Below are 19943 nucleotides of genomic sequence, written 5' to 3'. Positions count from 1 at the left end.
ATTGTACGAGTTGACGCAACACATCAAAGCACTCCACTCGATATATTTCAATAATTTGCGTTTACCGATGCATTAATTACAATGCATGCATGCATGTCGTGACTCTCCTTTTGATACTTTCATGTGTTTATTTAATGCACCTGGAAGTAGTATGAATATGTGACGGTAAAGCTTTGTAATGCCCCGGCCCTAAAGCGAGAGATGGTTGTGCTCGAGGAGGGCGAGATCATGCAGACAGAACATGACCCGACAATGGACCTCTCTATGGTCTCGATGGACCTCATCTTGCTCCACTGCCCCTTGTGACTCCGCCCCTTGAAGCCTCTAGTGTATGAGGTTCGAATACACCTTGTCCGTTCAGCTAATCGAGCAAGGTGCAGGTTCCTTGATTGATTTGTTGTTTGATTGATTTCTCCGGTGCAAGGGAGGGCACCTGGCCTGCGCGGCTTGCCGCGTCAGGTGCCCCGAGAACCAGCGGTAGTGCCAGAAGTGCGAGCGCGGCGGTGGCATCGGCGTGCGCAACACGATGGTGGACGTCGTCCTTTCGTCGGTGAGGGTGGAGTGCCCGCACGAAGGCTGTGGGCTCTACGTCACTTACCACAAGCTCGCCGATCACCAGAGCGTGTGTCCGCTCGCACCCTGCAAATGCCCCATGCCCGTCTGCGGCTATGAAGGCCCGCCGTCAGCGCTCTACCACCACATCAGCACCGCGCATCCCATCCCTGTGCACAGGATCTAGTACGGCAAGGTGCTCCAGCTGCAAGTGCCACTGTCGGAGCCACGTCTCTTGCTGTTCGCGGAGGAGGATGGTCGCGCGTTTTTCTTGGTTGGCGACGTGCTCGACATTGGCACACCTATCGCCGTGACGGTCGTCTGCATCAGAGCAGGGGCGTCCCCACTACCGCACTACGTGGCCAAGTTGTGGGCAAACGGACCGCCAGGGGAGCCCAAAGGCACGACCGACGCTGTCAAGGTGGAAATGGAGGTGACAAGCAGCAAGGATCCTGGCGACGTCGCCATGTAGGAGCTGACCTTCTTCACAATTCCGCCCAAGCTGCTGGCCGGGGCTAAGCTGGTGTCCCTCCACATTCAGATTGACAAGCTCACGTCCTAAATGTTTCTACAGTGCCTTCTGTTTATCTTAGTAATATGCTAATATAGGGATTAGCTCGGTCTACTTTAGCTTAAGAGATGGTGGGTTTTGGTGGCGATGTAGCAATTGCTTCGACATCAGATCGGTAATTTCCAATAGTCGAACGGATATTTTGTGTATGTTTGATATAAAGTTCCTTTGGGTAAGAAGTACTACTTGTCATCAAAATGGATAAAAGGAGATGTATGTAGACGTATTTTAGTTCTAGATATGTCCCTTTTTATCCATTTTGATGACAAGTATATGCTTGTTTGTTCACGAAGTGTTTCATACTTGTGCGAGTTGACGCGACACATCAAATTAGCACTACTAGTAGTAGTACTCCCTCCGACCCTAATTTCTCTATGCATAACTCGAGGCGCGGATACCAAGAAGGGCCTGGTTGTGTTGGACAACTCACTGGACTGCGCACCAGGCAAACGAAGCTCGTGTCGTGTTGGTGCCGTGTGCGGCCCGCACATTAACCAAAACCTCGCGCCTCCAGCTTAGCCTCCGCTTTTTAAACTTCTCGATCTCAAGGCCAAGGAGCAACGTGAATCCTATGATAGAGCCAATTGGATGGTTGAGAACACTACAATTCGTAGCTACACATGCATGTGTGAGAGAGGACGAGTGCGTGCATGCACCTCTTCTCTTCATGTATAACATACTAAACTCAAAGTACAAGTGTATGTGCATGGCATCGACCTAGGGAGCAAGAGATGGTGCGTGTGAGAAGTCCTGAGGGATAGGTTTAATGCGTCTGGAAAAAAGACTAGTCTATAGCTCGCTGTCGATGTCAAAACCGGCGGATCTCGGGTAGGGGGTCCCGAACTGTGCGTCTAAGGCTAATGGTAACAGGAGGCAGGGGACACGATGTTTTACCGAGGTTCGGGACCTCTCGATGGAGGTAATACCCTACTTCCTGCTTGATTGATCTTGATGATATGAGTATTACAAGAGTTGATCTACCACGAGATCATAGAGGCTAAACCCTAGAAGCTAGCCAATGATTATGATTGTTGTTGTCCTACGGAGTAAACCCTCCGGTTTATATAGACACCGGAGGGGGCTAGGGTTACACAGAGTTGGTTACAAAGAAGGAGATCTACATATCCGAATTGCCAAGCTTTCCTTCCACGCAAAGAAGAGTCCCATCCGGACTTGGGGCGAAGTCTTCAATCTTGTATCTTCATAGTCCAATAATCCGGCTAAAGTATATTGTCCGGCTGTCCGAGGACCCCTTAATCCTGGACTCCCTCAGAAGCCCCTAAACCAGGCTTCAATGACGATGAGTCTGGCGCGCAGATTGTCTTCGGCATTGCAAGGCGGGTTCCTTCTCCGAATACTCCATAGAAAATTTTGAACACGAGAATCGTGTCTGGCTCTGCAAATCAAAATTCCACATACCACCACAGAGAGCACAATGTTCCACAAATCTAATCTGCTGACAGCTTTTTATAGCATCACATCATGCCACAGCCTGGTCATTATTCGAACCGTTTTTCTCCACCAGCCACTTCACGTGCTGCTAGGCGGTTTTATTGGCATGTCTTGTCGAAGCAGAGATCGTGTTCCCCTTATCACGGGATTCTCATCAATACAGGTATGGGTAACCCAGCCGTGTTTGTTTAATATGACTCCTCGATTTTAGGCAAGTCCTGAACGGTCACGCGGGGGACGCTTGATATTCATCCTCTTTATAAGGAGACCAAGGCCTGTCCTTTTCTTCCCACGCTCGATCCTTCCCTTCCCGCACCTCGAGTTCCAACACCCAAGGCTCAAGCTAAGCACTTCGAACCTTCAACCATGTCCGGATCCAACCTTCAAGGCCGGTGGATGGCCTCCTCTGTCACAGAGGAGGACATCAAAAAGCTTAGGGAGGCCAGGTATCTCACCGCCGAAATCCTGCATAGGCTCCCTGCTCAAGGGCAGGTAGTCCCCACTATTGAACCCAACGAGAGTGTCGTATTTTTTTCCCACTTACTCCGAGGGCTAGGTTTTAGTCTTGATCCCTTCGTGAGAGGGCTCATGTTCTATTACGGGCTAGATTTCCATGATCTAGCTCCGGATTCCATCCTTCACATCTAGTCGTTTATCGTCGTGTGTGAAGCCTTCCTCCGCATCACCCCCCACTTTGGCCTATGGCTCAATACCTTCAATGTGAGGCTGAAGGTGATCGACGGGTGTCACGCGGAGTGTGGAGGCGCTATAATCAGCAAAGGCACAGACGCCCCATGGTCAAAGGGTTCCTTTACAGAAACTTCTGAGTTATGGCAATGGGAGTGGTTTTACATCACAGCTCCTCGAGGTACAAAGCGGGTGGCTGCTCCAGCGTTCTGCTCGGGCCCTCCGCTGCAACTGGCGTCATGGGTCAACAAGGGGCTGGATTGGGGGCCAGTTGATGACGTGCTGACACTGCAAAGCTGCATCCGAGACCTTAAGAAGGATGTCAGTCTCCTCAAGATAATGCAAGTAATGCTTGTTTGTCGGGTCCTGCCCTGCCAATGTCGACCTCTCCGTATGTGGGAGTTCAACCCGGAAGGACCGCGAACCATTCAACAATTCTTTAGCATGACGCTCAAAGAGATGTACAGGTTGTTCTTTAGATCACGAATAAAGTGTCCGGACACCACCGAGGACGTGGGTCTCAACTGCAACCGTCCGGATACCCAGATAAGTAATTCCGCTACCGAACACACCGTCCTTTATGTTTGTTATAACATCATTCTAAAAAATTGCTCTCCGCCAGGAATGGATAAGGAAGGCAGATAGGATTAGGTGTTCGGCCCCTCTTCTCGAAGGCTCGCCGGATCCTCTATTAATCAGGATGCTTGAGCGTGCACCGTATCAGGTGCCATCGGGAGAAGATGAGGGGAGGAATGGAGAAGTCACCGATGGGCTTCATACTTTACACATCCAAATCGGGGTAGTAAGTGCCTCCACGAAGGAGGATAATCGCGGAGGTGAATCTGAAATCCCCTCTCCTCACGGCAAGAAAAGGGCCGCCTCTGAAGACTTGGAAACGGAAGTTTCCAAACGAGGGAAGAAAACCTCGCCAGGGGGCCCTACCCTAGAGGGCATCCTTACCGCATAGCGCCCGCAAGGGGGCCAGCCCTCAACCGAGCTGTAAGTGCAAAAAGGTACTTTGGTAAGTATATCCCGTTTTGTCTCTGAGAAAAATAACTGAGACATATTTGTTACGGACCGGCTCGTAGCCCTTCTCCACAGAGTTCGTCTTCGGGGGATCTTCTTCCAGAGATGATGGAGAGTTAAACGCCTCCTCCTGCCTCCCCGCCACATGGGGCGGACGACCCTGAGGTGTCGTCCCGGAGGATTTCTCCTGATCCGCCAAGGCCAGAAGTTGACACTTCGGCTGCCCAAAGTCCGGAATATTCGGCTCCCAAGGAGAGCTTCAGAAAGAGTCCGGGATTGTCCGGTACACAGCCGGACACACTGATGAGTCTTCTGGAGCGAGCGGCCATCTCAGAGACACATCGTGCCTTAATGGGTACAGTGGTTGAGAGGATTTCATCCGCAAAAAGCGGTTTAAATGAAGCTTTTACGAGTCTGCTGAGAGGCTTTGAGGTACGCAAAAAAATATGTATTTTTGTCGGTACCGCACATGCTAGGTGTGCTCTGTATAGATAGTAGCTCGTGAGACTCTGGTTGCCATCCAAAGGTGGCAAACATAGGATCATAATCTCTGGTAATAATCGCGCTACTTTATGTGTAGGTGGCTGAGGGTCCGGCGGCTGACCGGACTGTTGATTTTGCCAAACTGAAGTAGCAGCTTGACGTGGCTGATCCCGACATCGCGCCGGTTAACAAGCGGCTTGACGAGGCCCAGGGTATGCATGTTCTGCTTGTCAGCAAATGTTTAAGAGGAGCATTGTCGGAGTAATTGGCCACGGGTACCCCGAAGACGGCGAGACAATAAATCAATACATCGGGGCAAGCAAAGCCCCTCAGTCTGACTACCCGTCCGCTCCTGCCGGCTCCCCTTCCGACTGCTCTGCCCGACCGGCTACCGGCTGCCGACTGTGCCAACCAGCTGGCTACCGACTGCGCCGACCAGCCAGCTGCAGACTGCAGCTCGACCTGACACCGACAAGACCTGAGAGACGGCCATACCGCGGACAAGACAACCGTACCGCGACGCCATCATGTACAGTGTCACTTTTCCCTGGGCACTATTTATGTGGTGACCCAGGAGACAAGCATGACACCCACACCATGCCCTCATGTCCACCACATAGCTTGCATGCTAAGCTAGCCACACTATATAAGCTAGCCATCCATCCATCCACTCCCCCACTCTCACATGCACTCACGCATGAGCACACACATGCTCACGGCCATGAGCATGGCCGGCCACTAGCATGCCACATATGAGGCATATACAACGCCACATGCCTATGGCACTCAGCTTAGATACAGCTCTAGGAGCAACTCTGTACCAGATATACCACATATACTCAGACATGCAGCAGTAGGGGTATTATCTCTCCGGAGAGCCCCGAACCTGGGTAAACTACCGCGTGCTAATTGCATACCCGCTCCCGGGCCTATCAGCAGCAGTCTTGCCCTCACACGAAGCCACCTTGTGGCATATGTCATCTTATACCCCCCGTGAGAATACCACGACATTTGGCGCCCACCGTGGGGCGGTACTATGCTACCGCGCTGCTGCTGGTTGCACAGTCCGGGTAGGCCCATTTTCGTCATCACCGCGGCGTCGCCGTCGTCTCTCCGGTAGAGCTCGAGGGCCCGACGTCGACGCGCCCTCAGAGCGGCCGTGAGGGGCCGCGTGTCCTCGCCTTCGGCCTCTTCGTCTTCATCATCGCAGCGCCACGCCGTCTCTCCGATAGCTGTCGGGGGCTCGACATCGACATGCCCCCAGAATGGCCGCGAGGGGCGGCGCGTCCTCGTCGTCGGCCTTGCCTTCTTCACCACCACCGCAACACCGACCGTCCATCCCCGCGCGCACCGCCCGCCGGGCCTCGTTTCGGTCAGCCGTGGCCATCCACGCGCCGCTCGTGTCTGCTTCCCTCCGTGTTGTGCCTTGCTCTGGCCGAAACGCGCATTTGCTCCTCCATATACCGTCTATACAAGATGGCAAGATGCGAGTCAAACCATGGTCATATACCACTCATACACTATCCACGCATTCGTCAGATACGAGTCAAACACTTCCAAAATCCATGGCATTGTTGCCCCGCTGTAGCCACTCCTGCCGCGTCCTTGAGCTGTTTCGCTCATCTCCTTCCTGAGCGCCAGCAGCGGCTGAACATCCGCCCTTCGACCGGCGCGGCTGCCCGTCCGCCCACATCGTAGCAGGCTGCTCCGCTGCTGCCCTGCGGCTCCCGACGTCCGTGAGCTCTAGCGCTGCTCCGCCCCGCGCGCGTCCCCTGCACCTTCGCGTGCGCGCTCCTGCAGCGCTGCGTCTCCGCCTGCTTCACCCGGTGCCCCGGTACTCCCACCTCGCTGTGCCGCCTGGGTGCCTCCGCTCCTGCTGCGGGCTGCCCCGTGGCCGGCCTGCCTCGTCCCCGCCTCCGCCGGGTTCCCGAGCCGCCGGCCTCCGCCACGCTCCGGCTGCTTCCGGCCTCCGCCTCCTCTGTGCACCCGGCCAGGGCCGGCTCCAAGCGCCCGCGACGCCCCCATCCATGCCTCCCCGTGGCCGCCACCTCCGCAGCCCGGCCCCAGCAGCTCTGCTCCACCCCTCCGCTTCGCGTACCAGCAACGCCCGGCAACCCCGGCCGCCTGCCGGTTCCGTCCTGCGCGTCAGGCCCCCACTCAGCTCGGCTGCCCCGCCGGGTGTGCCGTAAGCCGCCCCGCGCCCACTCCGCCCTGGCCGCTGGGCCGGTTCCCCGCGCCTGTATGCGACCCGGCGCTGGCCGCCGCTCCACATCCGGCTTTCCTGCCGCCGCGGCCGCATCTCGCCCGTCGTCGTCTGCTCGCTGGAGCCACCTCCGCCTGGTCGGCTCTGGGTGCCCGGCTCGCGGCCCCGCCTCAGCCGGCACCCGACGCGCCCCAGCCGGCCCTAGCTGCTCGCTGCTGCCGCCTTCTGCGGGTAGAGAAAATAAAAGAAGAAGCAAAAGAAGAGAGGGATCGAGCTAGAAAAGTCAAGGGCCGAGTGCCCAAAAAAAAGAAGAAGAAAAAATGGAATGTGGCCGGCTGCTCACATGAGAACGAAAGAAAAGAAGAGGCCGACTGCCGGCTAGCCGGCTGAAAAAGTCGGAGGCCAAATGCCTGCTAGCCAGTTGAAGAGAAAAGTTGAGGCCGACTGGTGGCGTCCGACTGCTCAAATGCAGTCGGACAAAAAAAGAAAAAAAATAAGCTAGCTGGACAAATATTGTTGGCTGCCTACCTGGCTGAATGGAAAGAAGAGGTATCCGTTCGGTTGTGTGGGCGGACAAAGAAGACGAAGTAGTTGCCGGGAGATCCGGCCCGACTGCTCAACAGTCGGCCCGAATCTCGGGGGCTACACCCAGCGGGTGAAATGACGCTCCCCTCTGAAGAAGAAGACAAAGTAGTTGCCGGGAGATCAGGCTCGACTGCTCAGCAGTTGGCCCGAATCTGGGGGGCTACACCCAGTGTGTGCGCTGCGTGCACCCACGAAGAAGAAGACAAAGTAGTTGCCGGGAGATCCGGCCCGACTGCTCAGCAGTCGGCCCGAATCTCGGGGGCTACACCCAGCGGGTGCGCTGACGCGCCCCCGCGAAGAAGAAGACAAAGTAGTTCCCAGAAGATCCGGCCCGACTGCTCAGCAGTCGGCCAGAATCTCGGGGGCTACACCCAGTGGGTGCGCTGGCACGCACCCACGGAAGATTGCAAACAAGAAAAGAGTTTTGTCCGGTTGCCAGCAGCCGGCAGAAGAACAAAAAGAAGGGCGCTGCCGAACGCCTCACCGCGTGGGCGGCTGTGCCAAGCCAGCTTGGTCGCGTCCCGCTCACTGCCTGGCCGGTCAAACCCGACCGGCTGACCCTCCTCGAGCACCCGGAGGCTCGAGGGCTACATCCAGCGTGTGCGCTGGCACGCTCCGCGAGCGCCGAGCCGCACCGGCTGTCTTCGACAACCTCTGCTGTGACTACACGAAAATCAATGTGAGCTCCTCACCCGCATATTTTTGCATCACGCAAGCACGGATAACCCCGAGCGATGCTCGGGGGCTATATCCGCATTTTATTACAGTTGCATCACTGTTCGCCCCGGCGCCAGCCAGAGTTGGCCCATGGGGCTGGCCGCTTGGCCTGAGACGTTAGTTCCAGCAGACGGCTTAGTAGCGTGCGTGGTACCAAAGGCCCACTCTCAGTCACAGACCATGGAGCGGCTGTCCGGCTGGCAAGAGTGAACGCTGGAGGCCACCCACGCGAAAAACATCCGGGAAGAAAAACGGTTCAGGCGACCCGGCCGTTTCCTTTACAAGTACCTGCTCGGTTAAATCCGCTCCCAGAGTCCGATTACTGTACACTCCACTTTGCGGCCCACTCTCAGCCACAGACCGCGGAGCGGTTGTCCGGCGAGCGAGAGCACAAGCCAAAAATCGGAGGGAACACGAAAAAGATTGACGGGGGCTCGGACGAAACTGAGTCGACACCCTCCGCATAAAAATTGCAACGCTAAAAGCAATCATTTGATATATCTGCGTTGACCAATTTTGTATTTTGCATGATCATTTCCATGAAAACCCGCCAAAAAACCTCCGCCCAACTTTGCCAAGTTGCCCGTAGGCTTTGGGGCTACTGTCGGAGTAATTGGCCACGGGTACCCAGAAGACGGCGAGACAATAAATTAAGACATCGGGACTAGCAAAGCCCCTCAGTCCGACTACCTGGATGCTCCTGCCGGCTCCCCGTCCGACTGCTCTGCCCAGCCGGCTGCCGGCTGCCGACTGAGCCAACCAGCCGGCTGCCGACTGTGCCGACCAGCCGGCCGCCGACTGCAGCTCGACCCGGCACTGACAAGACCCGACGAGACAGCCATACTACGAACAAGACAACCGTACCGCAACGCCATCATGTACAGTATCACTTGTCCCTGGGCACTATTTATGAGGTGACCCGGGAGACAAGCATGACACCCACACCATGCCCTCATGTCCACCACATAGCTTGCATGCTAAGCTAGCCACACTATATAAGCTAGCCATCCATCCATCCACTCCCCCACTCTCACATGCACTCACGCATGAGTACACACATGCTCACGGCCATGGGCATGGCCGGCCACTAGCATGCCACATATGAGGCATATACAAAGCCATATGCCTATGGCACTGAGCTTAGATACAGCTCTAGGAGCAACTCTGTACCAGATATACAACATATACTCAGACATGCAAGAGTAGGGGTATTATCTCTCCGGAGAGCCCCGAACCTGGGTAAACTACCGCGTGCTATTCGCATACACGCTCCCGGGCCTATCAGCAGCAGTCTTGCCCTCACACAAAGCCACCTTGTGGCATATGTCATCTTACACCCCCCGTAAGAATACCACGACAAGCATGATGCTAGTATCTATAATATGATGTGACTGCAGATGGAGCTACTGCCGTGGAGACCCTTCGGGCGGAGCTTGCCCGAGCCAAGGAGCAAGACCGAATAAGTGATGCGGCTGCTTTGAAGGTGGTCGAAGAGTTAAGAGCCGAACAAGCTGCTCATCGCCAGAGCAAAGAAAAGAAAGCCCGGATGGCTGCTGAGCTGAAAGATGTCGCTGACCGCCATGAGCTCCTTGGAAAACCAAGCGAAAGCGGCTGACCTGAAGAAGGCCCTGGAGGTAGCCAAGGAAACCCGCTCTGAAATGAGAGGGATAAGGGAGGAGCTTCGCGAAGCCGGAGATATCATGGCTGGGAGGCCCTATTTGTTGCGGATCAAGTTTGGAGATCCAAAGTATGCCCCTCTGGATCAGTTCTGGAGCGCTGTCGATGCATATGCAGACCTGGCAAAGAGTGCTGCTGATGCGACCGAATTTTACAAAGATCGAAAATACCATAAGGAAGAAAGGTTATTCTGGTCGCAGTTCAGTGCCCCGACACATCCGCTGCCGTTGAAAGAAAGGATGGCCGCGTGGGCCGAGCTCCATAGGTTGTCCGGGCTTGCTATGAGGTCTGTTGTGGATCATCTTTGGCCACGGGGACCAAGGCCAGACAGTTATTTTTGATTAGTGCAACAATTCCTTGGTGCTGTGTCGCATATCGATGTTGTGAAGAGGTCGGCGTGCATAGAGGGTGCGTGGATGGCTCTTTCCCATGTTAAAACATACTGGGCAGGGATGGAAACCACCTCTATTGCAACCCGGGGTCCGGCGGAAGGCCAGGACCCGGCCGAGCACTATTTTGAAGAAGTCCTAGAAGGCGCCCGTTTAATAAAGGCTCAGTGCTTGAAGTGTGCCATGTTCGATTGACATGTATCTCAATTGTAAAAACAATGCTATTTTGATTATAAAGGCTATGTTTATACTTTTGCCCAAAAGTATTATAGTGCCTCATGTGCGGCCGTTTATGTATGTATATAACCTGAAAGTTTGCAGTCGTCGGCTTCAGCCCCAACGCATATATTGTGGGGGTGTTCGAGAAAATGTGTAGTCACACTTAATCCAATGTCTTGGTCCGTTAAGGAGGTGGTAGCGCGGCGAACCAGGCAATCGGACTATATAGCTTTAAAACTTTCACTTAGCCATAGGAGTTTGACGGTGGGGCTACTATATAGCCCCTGGTACTTCCGTGTTCATCCGAATATGGTGCGCATACGTACATGACCGGGAAATCGGTCCTTCGTTAATGCGGAGGAATCGTGAAGATTCCACTGAGTCATCGAGTGGTTGACCAGTCTTGTGTTGTATCATGACAGTCAGGTTTGGGCTTTCTCTATTGAGGTGCTCATCCAGATGAACCAGGGCACAATCGCAGTAGTTCTCCCGGTGTCGCCTTAGCCGATAGAGCGGAACGTAAGGTAGCAAAACACGGGAGCCGGGCAAACCCAACATTTGACCAAAGACATGATTCGGAGCTGATGCGTATAAGGCCAAACTCGTGACGCTGAACACTCCCTAAGGTATTCGGACTTTACAACATATACTGGGCTGAATAACGCCCTCAATAATAAGCCTTAAGTTTCCAGGTATGTGCATTAGTCTGGTGTGACAAAAATGCCAACAACGCCAGTATCCCTTCCAGTTGTGTTAAGTGTCCGGAGGGGAAGAAGCAACAAGAGACATTAAAAAGGTTTACGCAGGGTCTTAATCTAAAGAGAAACCTTTGAGCAGGGCCCTACTGCACGTCTGCGCCTTTATCTCTGTTGTGCCGTATCCTGGAAGGGCGTAGCACGATGATCATCTATAAAAAAGGAAAAACCCAGGTGAAAGACTTCGTGCGAAGAATTGGTTAATCTGAATGAACCATGAGAACGTGATATGTTATTGTATTAATAGGGTCGAGCCGAACTATGGGCTTCTTTTTTGCGAGCAGCCCCTAGCACCACTTATGGGGGTAAACCCATCTCAGGTTTATCTGGGCTGTTACATCTGGTGGAGAGCTGGACTCGTCTAACCGTGTCTGTGGTCTTGACGACCGACCGTTTATTTTGGTTGGAGGGGCCGCTCAGTGTTCGGCTGCTAGAGCCGCCACACATTCTTCCGCACGTAAGGAACGCTCTGTATTTCGCTAACTGTGATGACGCCACGTGGACCGGGCATCTTATGTTTAAGATAGGCGTAGTGTGGTACTGCATTAAAACGAGTGAAGGTCGTTCTTCCGAGTAGTGCGTGATAGCCGCTTCGGAATGAAGCGATGTCGAAGATTAGTTCTTCACTTCTGAAGTTGTCGGGAGAGCCGAATACAACCTCTAGTACTAGAGAGCCCGTGTAGCGGGCCTCGACGCCTGGTATCACTCCTTTAAAGGTAGTCTTGCTTTGGCTGATTCTTGATGGGTCTATCCCCATTTTGCGGACAGTGTACTAATATATTAGGTTAAGACTACTGCCGCCGTCCATAAGGACTCGAGTGAGATGGTATCCATCAATTATTGGGTCAAGCACCAAGGCAGCCGAACCTCCGTGCCGGATACTAGTCGGGTGATCCCTGGGATCGAAAGTGATAGGGCATGCCGACTAGGGATTGAATTTGGGGGCGACGGGCTCCACAGCGTATACGTCTCGGAGTGCGCGTTTGCGCCTTTTATTTGGAATGTGAGTTGCGTAAATCATATTTGCTGTTTTGACTTCTGGTGGGAATTTTTTCTGTCCTCTAGTGTTCGGCTGGCGAGGCTCTTCCTCATCTTCACATGGCGTCTCCCTCCCCTTGTGTTCGGCATTTAGCTTGCTGGCCTTCTTGAAAACCCAGCGCTCTCTGTGGGTGTGATTAGCAGGTTTTTCGGGGGTGCCATGAATCTGACATAATTTGTCTAGAATCTTATTTAGGCTGGACGGTCCATCTCTGCTGCCTTTAAATGGCTTCTTCCGTTGACCGGGTTGAGAGCCCCTGAATCCGGCGTTGACCGTCGTGTTATCTGGGCTGTCCCCATTGTTTCCACGCTTGTTTTTATTGCGTCGCGGCTTCCCATTGCCATCTCTGACTTCGGTTGTGCCTGGGTCGCTGGTGCCGCTACGGGCCAGCCAACTGTCCTCGCCCGTGCAAAAGCGGGTCATGAGGCTTTTTAAGGCTGCCATTGTCCCCGGCTTTTCCTGGCCGAGGTGTCTGGTGAGCCATTCGTCTCGGACACTGTGCTTGTTAAGGCTTCGGCATCCGGCCAATCGACGATTTGATTCTTCTTAGTAAGAAATTTGTTCCAAAGTTTTCGGGCTGACTCTCCGGGCTGTTGAATTATGTGACTTAGGTCATCTGCATCTAGAGGTCGGACATATGTCCCTTGAAAATTGGCCCTAAAAGCATCCTCAAGTTCTTCCCAACTTCCAATTGAGTTTTCAGGAAGGCTTTTCAACCAGTGATGGGCTGGTCCTTTCAACTTGAGGGATAGGTATTTAACGATGTGGAATCATCTCTGCGAGCCATGTGGATGTGAAGGATAAAGTCCTCAATCTACACCCCAGGGTCTGTCGTTCCGTCGTATGCCTCTATATTTACGGGTTTAAATCCTTCTGGAAATTCATGGTCCAGCACCTCATCAGTGAAGCACAGGGGGTGTGCGGCACCCTTGTATTTGGACATGTCGTGGCATGCTGTCGACGGTTGTTGTGTTTGGTGCTGATTCCTAGCTGGTATTCGATCTATGTGATCGTTTTGGTAGCTCTGATCATGTGCCGAAGCGCGCTTCCTAGATCCATAGATGGACCTGGCCATACCAGAATTTTTGTCCAGGAGCTCACGTACATCGTGTGCTGACTGGTGTGCGGCATCATTAGCTGTCCTGTCGCGGCCACGGGGTGGTCGGTGCGGCTGCTCGGCCGTTTTCGGCTGAATGGGCTCTATGGCCTCGTCGTCGAATTCGGGCAACAGCTTGCGCTTTGGATAGCTCTTTGTGTGGCGATCGCCACCGTATTTCTCTTCAGTGTTCAGCACCATGTTCCATCTGCTATTGAGCGTATCCTGCGCAGCCTTAAACCTTTGCTTCTGCTTCTTTAAGCTCCTCGCGGTGGCGATAAGCCTTCTGTGGAAGTTCTCTTGTTCCAAGTGTCTTTCTGGGATGATGAGTGCGTCATCGTCCGGACTGTTCTTCTCTCCGGAGACAGGTTGGTGAATTTTAATCTCGGGATCGGCGTCATCTGATGTCGGCTCTGGACTATGTTCACCGCCCCCTGGCGCATCCTGCTCCATCGCTAGGTCCATGGGGTCATCGTTTCCTTTGGAATCGACCGGGGTATTATTCTTTCTTGCGCTGTTGTCATTGTTTTTACTGTGGCGGGATTTAGAGCGGCGCCTACGGCGTTGCTTTGGTGGCTTATCAAGGGGATTATCCTTCGATGCATCATCGCCATCGCCTTATTTTGGCGTGTCCACCATATATATCATACAAAGAGGTCGCTGTCCAGCGCCCTATAGGCGGTGGTTCCTGTTGTTCTCCTGCATCGTTGTCCATATAGTCGAGGTCTTTGGAGTTGAAGTCAAGCATGTCGGTTAAGTCATCGACAGTGGCTATTAAGTGGGTGGTGGGTGGGGGACGAATTTCTTCATCGTCCGCTTCCCACTCTAGCCGGACATAGTTCGTCCAAGAATCTCCCGACAAGGAAAGAGATCTTAATGAATTTAGCACATCACCCAAGGGCGAGTGCTGAAAAATATCCGCGGAGGTGAACCCCAAGACCGGTGCCCAATCAGATTCGATAGGCACGGACATACACGGTTCGGATCCTGTAGCCGGAGACGAGTCCGGGGGTCCGTTGACACCACCCTCACAGGAGGTGGGATTAGTGTTCGGCTCCAATGCCGATGAGTGTGCAGCCTCCGTGGTGGGGTCCATCCACCTGTCCTCAGAGGGCGAGATCTGCTCCGGATTGATTCCCGGGGCCTCCGCAGGTTTGATCTCCCGAACACTGTCTGCTGGCAGATCTAAGTCATGCTCGCCACGACTGTTCAGAGTACCTGACATGGGCTCGAATCCGTCGAAGATCAAGTCTCCGCGGATATCGGCAGTATAGTTCCAGCTTCCAAACCTGATCTGATGGCAAGGGGCGTAGCTACCGATCTCCTCCAGGTGGCCAAACAAGTTGGCCCGTAGGGCAAAGCCGCCGAATACAAAGATTTGTCCGGGAAGGAAAACCTCCCCCTGGACTGCGTCGTTGAAGATGATTGAAGGAGCCATCGAGCCTTATCGCGACGACACAGTGGAACTCTCAATGAAAGCACCAACGTCGGTGTCAAAACTGGGGGATCTTGGGTAGGGGGTCGCGAACTGTGCGTCTAAGGCTAATGGTAATAGTAGGCAGGGGACACGATGTTTTACCCAAGTTCGGGCCCTCTCGATGGAGGTAATACCCTACTTCCTGCTTGATTGATCTTGATGATATGAGATCGTAGAGGCTATACCCTAGAAGCTATCCTATGATTATGACTGTTGTTGTCTTACGGACTAAACCCTCCGGTTTATATAGACACTGGAGGGGGCTATGGTTACACAGAGTCGGTTACAGAGAAGGAGATCTACATATCCGAATTTCCAAGCTTGCCTTCCACGCAAAGGAGAGTCCCATCCGGACACGGGGCCAAGTCTTCAATCTTGTATCTTCATAGTCCAATAGTCCGGCTAAAGTATATAGTCCGGCTGTCCGAGGACCGCTTAATCCCGGACTCCCTCACTCTCCACACAGCTATTCCTGTCGAACGCCCCAATAACTGTAAGATATTTTATCCGACGGTGTCAGTTATTGCACGTACACAGTAGTAGAAAAAGAACTACCAGGGCATATGCTACACCATGGCCGAGAACACGTGCCGACGTTACGCCATCCGGGAATAGTGCCGCACTTCTAAACTAGAACCGTCAATAAATTTTGAGCTTGCATCTTGTCACATTCCAAATTACTACTACTACCATGCTATATTTAATTGCAAACCTGTTCACACCGACCCTCAAAAAAACTGTTCACACCGATCACAACCTAAATGGTTTCCCACTTAGGAGCGTATTAGTACTCGGTTATAAATACTACTATGCCAAGATGAGTGCACATTCGTCCTCAACTCCTCATCCACAAAAACAAACAAGTCATTCAACATCCTTCCCTTGTGTCTGCCATGGCCAGCGTGAGTTCTGGGTCGAGAGATTACCACCAGGGAGAGGCGAGCATGGAAGCGGAAGCACGAGAGATGTCCTTCCTCGCCGCAAAAGCAGTCGACATGTCCTGCCGCACGGAAGTAGCAGCACAGAGGTCCTACCGTAGCGCCGAAGCAGCACGGAGGTCCCGTCGTGCCGTCGATGTAGCAGAGATGTCCCACCGCGCCGCGAATGCAGCAGAGATGTCCTGCCGCGCCGCGACGGCCTGGGAAAATGTCTCACGGGCAGACGATGACTTTTACAGGCGCATGCATGCGATCGTCCATAGCCAGATGGATCACATCTCCGGCTGGGCGAGGTTGCAGGATGACATGAAAGCCTCATTTGAACAGGCTACCGGCATCATCCGGCAACTAAGGGAGGGCAATGAGAGGCTCCGGGCCGAGCGTGACCTGTTGAGGGCGAAGATCATCCGAAGTGCAGACCAGCAGGAGGAGACCAGTGCCTTGTTGAAGAGGACCGACGTCATCGTCAAGAAACTTATGGACGAGAATGACATGCTCCGCATCGAACGCCAAAGGCTGGTGGAGGAATCTGTGGATGCTCTCAAGCAGCGTCTTGAGGACACAAAAGAGATCATCGCTGCTTGCCGCGAAGACTAGTTCCCACGGCCTGCAGCAACGCATCAAGAAAGTAGAGATCAGCGAGCCAGATCGTTGTCTTCCTTCTTTTGCCCTTGTGTATTTCGGGCGTAGCCGCATGTGGCCTTTTTAATTATCTTCCTAATTATGTAAGACAATTATTATCCACTATCGTCGTCCCTATATATTCATCAGTCTTGCTATAAGTCACAGTAGATGCTATATAGGTCCGTCGGATCTTACATCAAGATACGTGCTTTCAGATTTTCTTTTTTCTCTCTTAAATCTCAGTCGAGTGAGACATAGCCACACTGTTAAACAGAGGCTCAGGCGCCATTAATGGAGACCTTGGGAGAGAGGTGGACGGCAGATGGAGGTCAAGGGGCTCTCCTCTTGATAAGCACGTGCAGGGGTCTGATCGCACGCCTCTCGTACTCAAATTGCTAAGCTGCACGGTGCCTCCTAGCTAATAAAAAAAAGGGGACGCGTGGCGGCACGTAAATGGTAAATAGAACGCCCATGGTTCCAAAATGACTTTGTTGATTGTTAATGTGTGCGCCTTCACAAGTCGGACAGCAAAATTACCAGAGCATGTTGGTGCCATGTCATGGCACCAAGCCAAGTTTCATTATTTTCATGCTTGTTTTGGATTTACAGGAATTAAAAAACTAAGTTTCTCAATGTTTCCAGCCCAGCCACGATGCCCAGAATTTGAAATTTCATTCCCATTACTTGCATGGGACCTAGAAATTTACCCGAGGACACACATGTGATTTTTTAACCAACTTTGGTGCACTGGAGCATGTGCTTGTATAAGAAGCTTATACCAAAATTTGTTCCTATTTGGCCAAAAATTTTTACCACAACATGGTAGTACCATGACATGACACCATGCCAAGTTTCATGATTTTCAGGCATGTTTTGGATTTACAAGAATTTTAAAAGGAAGTTTCTCAATGTTCTCAGTCGAGCCACGATGCCCAAATGTTTGAAATTTATTCCCATTTCTTGCATGGGACCTAGAAATTCACCCAAGGACACATATGTGATTTTTCAAAGAAATTTGGTGGACGGGAGCATGTGCTTCTAGTTCAAATTTGAATTATGCACACTAAATGACCAGAAACTCAATTAATGTATAAAAAAGGCAAAACGAACCCGTAATAATTCCAAAATTTAACAGGGCACTCATGTAGTTCTATGTTGCCTTTGTAAAGAAACTCAATGGGGGGCAGTGTATATCGTTTCTCACTCAAAGGTGGCACATTCCCTCTTAAAACCACAAGCCTTCTTGAGAGAAGCTTCGGTTTGCAAGAAGCTTATACCAAAATTTGTTCCTATTCGGCCAATTTTTTTACCACACCATGGTAGTACCATGACATTACACCATGCCAAGTTTCATGATTTTCAGACGTGTTTTGGATTTACAAGAACTTTAAAACCAAGTTTCTCAATGTTCTCGGCCGAGCCACGATGCCCAGATGTTTGAATTTTATTCCCATTCTTGCATGGGACCTAGAAATTCACCCGAGGACACAGATTTGATTTTTCAACCAACTTTGGTGCACGGGAGCATGTGCTTGTAGTTCAAATTTGAATTATGCACATTAAATGACCAGAAACTCAATTAATGTATAAAAAAGGACAATGGAACCCGGAATAATTCCAAAATTTAACAGGGCACTCATGTATGTCTATGTTGCCTTTGGAAAGAAAATCAAGGGGGCATTGTATATCGTTTCGCACTCAATGGTGGCATGTTCCCTCCCAAAACCACGAGCCTTCTTGAGAGAAGCTTCGGTTTGCAAGAAGCTTATAGGGCTGTTTGGATGGCAGCCCCAAGCTACCCTTCCTAAATTTTGGTCGTTGACCACAGGTTGGGCCGGTGTTTGGATCACAGCCAAGTTTTTGGCTCACAGCCAACTTTTTGGCCAGCCGTTGTGATTCAGAACTAGCATGTGGGTGAGTTCCCGGCGGCTATTTCCTTCGCCAAAATTTTGGCATGTCGTCGGTTTGGTCGGGCTGGTGTGGGCATAATCCAAACGGCCCCTATACCAAAACTTGTTCCAAATTGGCCTAATTTTTGACCACAACATGTTAGTGCCATGACATGACAACATGCCAAGTTTCATGATTTCCAGGCGAGTTTTGGATTTGTATGAATTTAAAAATCCAAGTTTCTCGATGTTCTCGGCCGAGTCACGACACCTAGATGTTTGAATTTCATTCTCATTTGTTGCATGGGACCTAGAAATCCAGCCAAGGACACACATGTGATTTTTCAACCAACTTTGGTGCACCGGAGCATGTGCTTGCAGTTCAAATTTGGATTATGCACATTAAAAGTCTAGAAACTCAACTAATGTATAAAAAGGCCAAACGAACCCAGAATAATTCCAAAATTTAACAGGGCACTCATATAGTTCTATGTTGCCTCTGTGAAGAAAATCAAGGGAAGGCCGCGTATATCATTTCACACACAAAGGTGACACTTTCCCTCTCGGAACCACGAGGCTTGTTGAGAGAATCTCCGGTTTTGCAAGAAGCTCATACTAAAACTTGTCCAATTCAGCCAAAAAAATATACATATGAAAATAGGGTTTAGATTATCCCGAACATCTCGCTACCTAGACCAATGTACTATGATTTGAATTCAACATAAAATGGATATAAATATTTGAACTGGAGATCGTATGGTACATGTAGTTCATAGTGAAATATGATTACTGCTATATGCATGTTTTTTGTTATCCAGATAATATTTAAATGATTGTATAACTTGACAACAATCATATTCAAATAAGGAAAATTGATTCAAATTTAGTACATATGGTAGACAATAATATATATGTTCACAGGGTGGAGTAAAATGTTCATATATGATGGAAGATGAAAATGTATGACTACATCAATTATAAATCGGAAGGTCACCTAACGATATATTCGAATTCAACATAACGTGGATTCAAAAATTGAAATTCGAGATCCTGGCATTTGTAATCATATAAAAAGGGACATTACTCTTTCTTTTGGTGGGAATTGATTTGTTTCTTATTGTTGTTAGGGAAGTGCGAATCGATTTGGTACTGTACAGGGTAATCTTGTTCTCCCAATTTTTTTTTACATATTTCTTGTAGTTTTTTCAATGGCATCTATAGAAATATAGTAAAAGGGGACATGACTCTCTTGTGTGTTGTATGAATTATTATTTTTGTACACGTTAACTTTGTTCTACAGAACAAGGAATCTACACCTTGTTATCCAGAAATTTTCAAGCTCGAGCATCTTTTGTCTCACCTGCTTTGAAACTCCCGCCTCTTCAACCCACGTCGCGCCTTGTTATCCCGAAATTTCGACACGCGCGAAAACTCCCTCCTCATCCGAAGTCGGTCCCGTAGCTCAGACACGCGAAATCCCCCTTCTACCCCTCAGCCAGAAATGAAGCTCGACATCGCGGTGTCAAAACCGGTGGGGATACGTTGGTAACTTACCCTACAATTC

The 19943-nt window shown here is 51.3% G+C and overlaps 1 pseudogene; it reads left to right on the top strand.

Moving 5' to 3' along the window:
- The first annotated feature begins 415 nt into the window (after positions 1-415).
- LOC119279523 lies at positions 416-1102 on the top strand (annotated as a pseudogene).
- Positions 1103-19943: the final 18841 nt, after the last annotated feature.

This window comes from Triticum dicoccoides, chromosome 3B (genome assembly GCF_002162155.2).
Source record: "Triticum dicoccoides isolate Atlit2015 ecotype Zavitan chromosome 3B, WEW_v2.0, whole genome shotgun sequence".
Taxonomy (NCBI): Eukaryota; Viridiplantae; Streptophyta; class Magnoliopsida; order Poales; family Poaceae; genus Triticum; species Triticum dicoccoides.
Note: the sequence above shows the minus strand (reverse complement) of the source record. Positions and strands in the feature narration are given on the sequence as shown.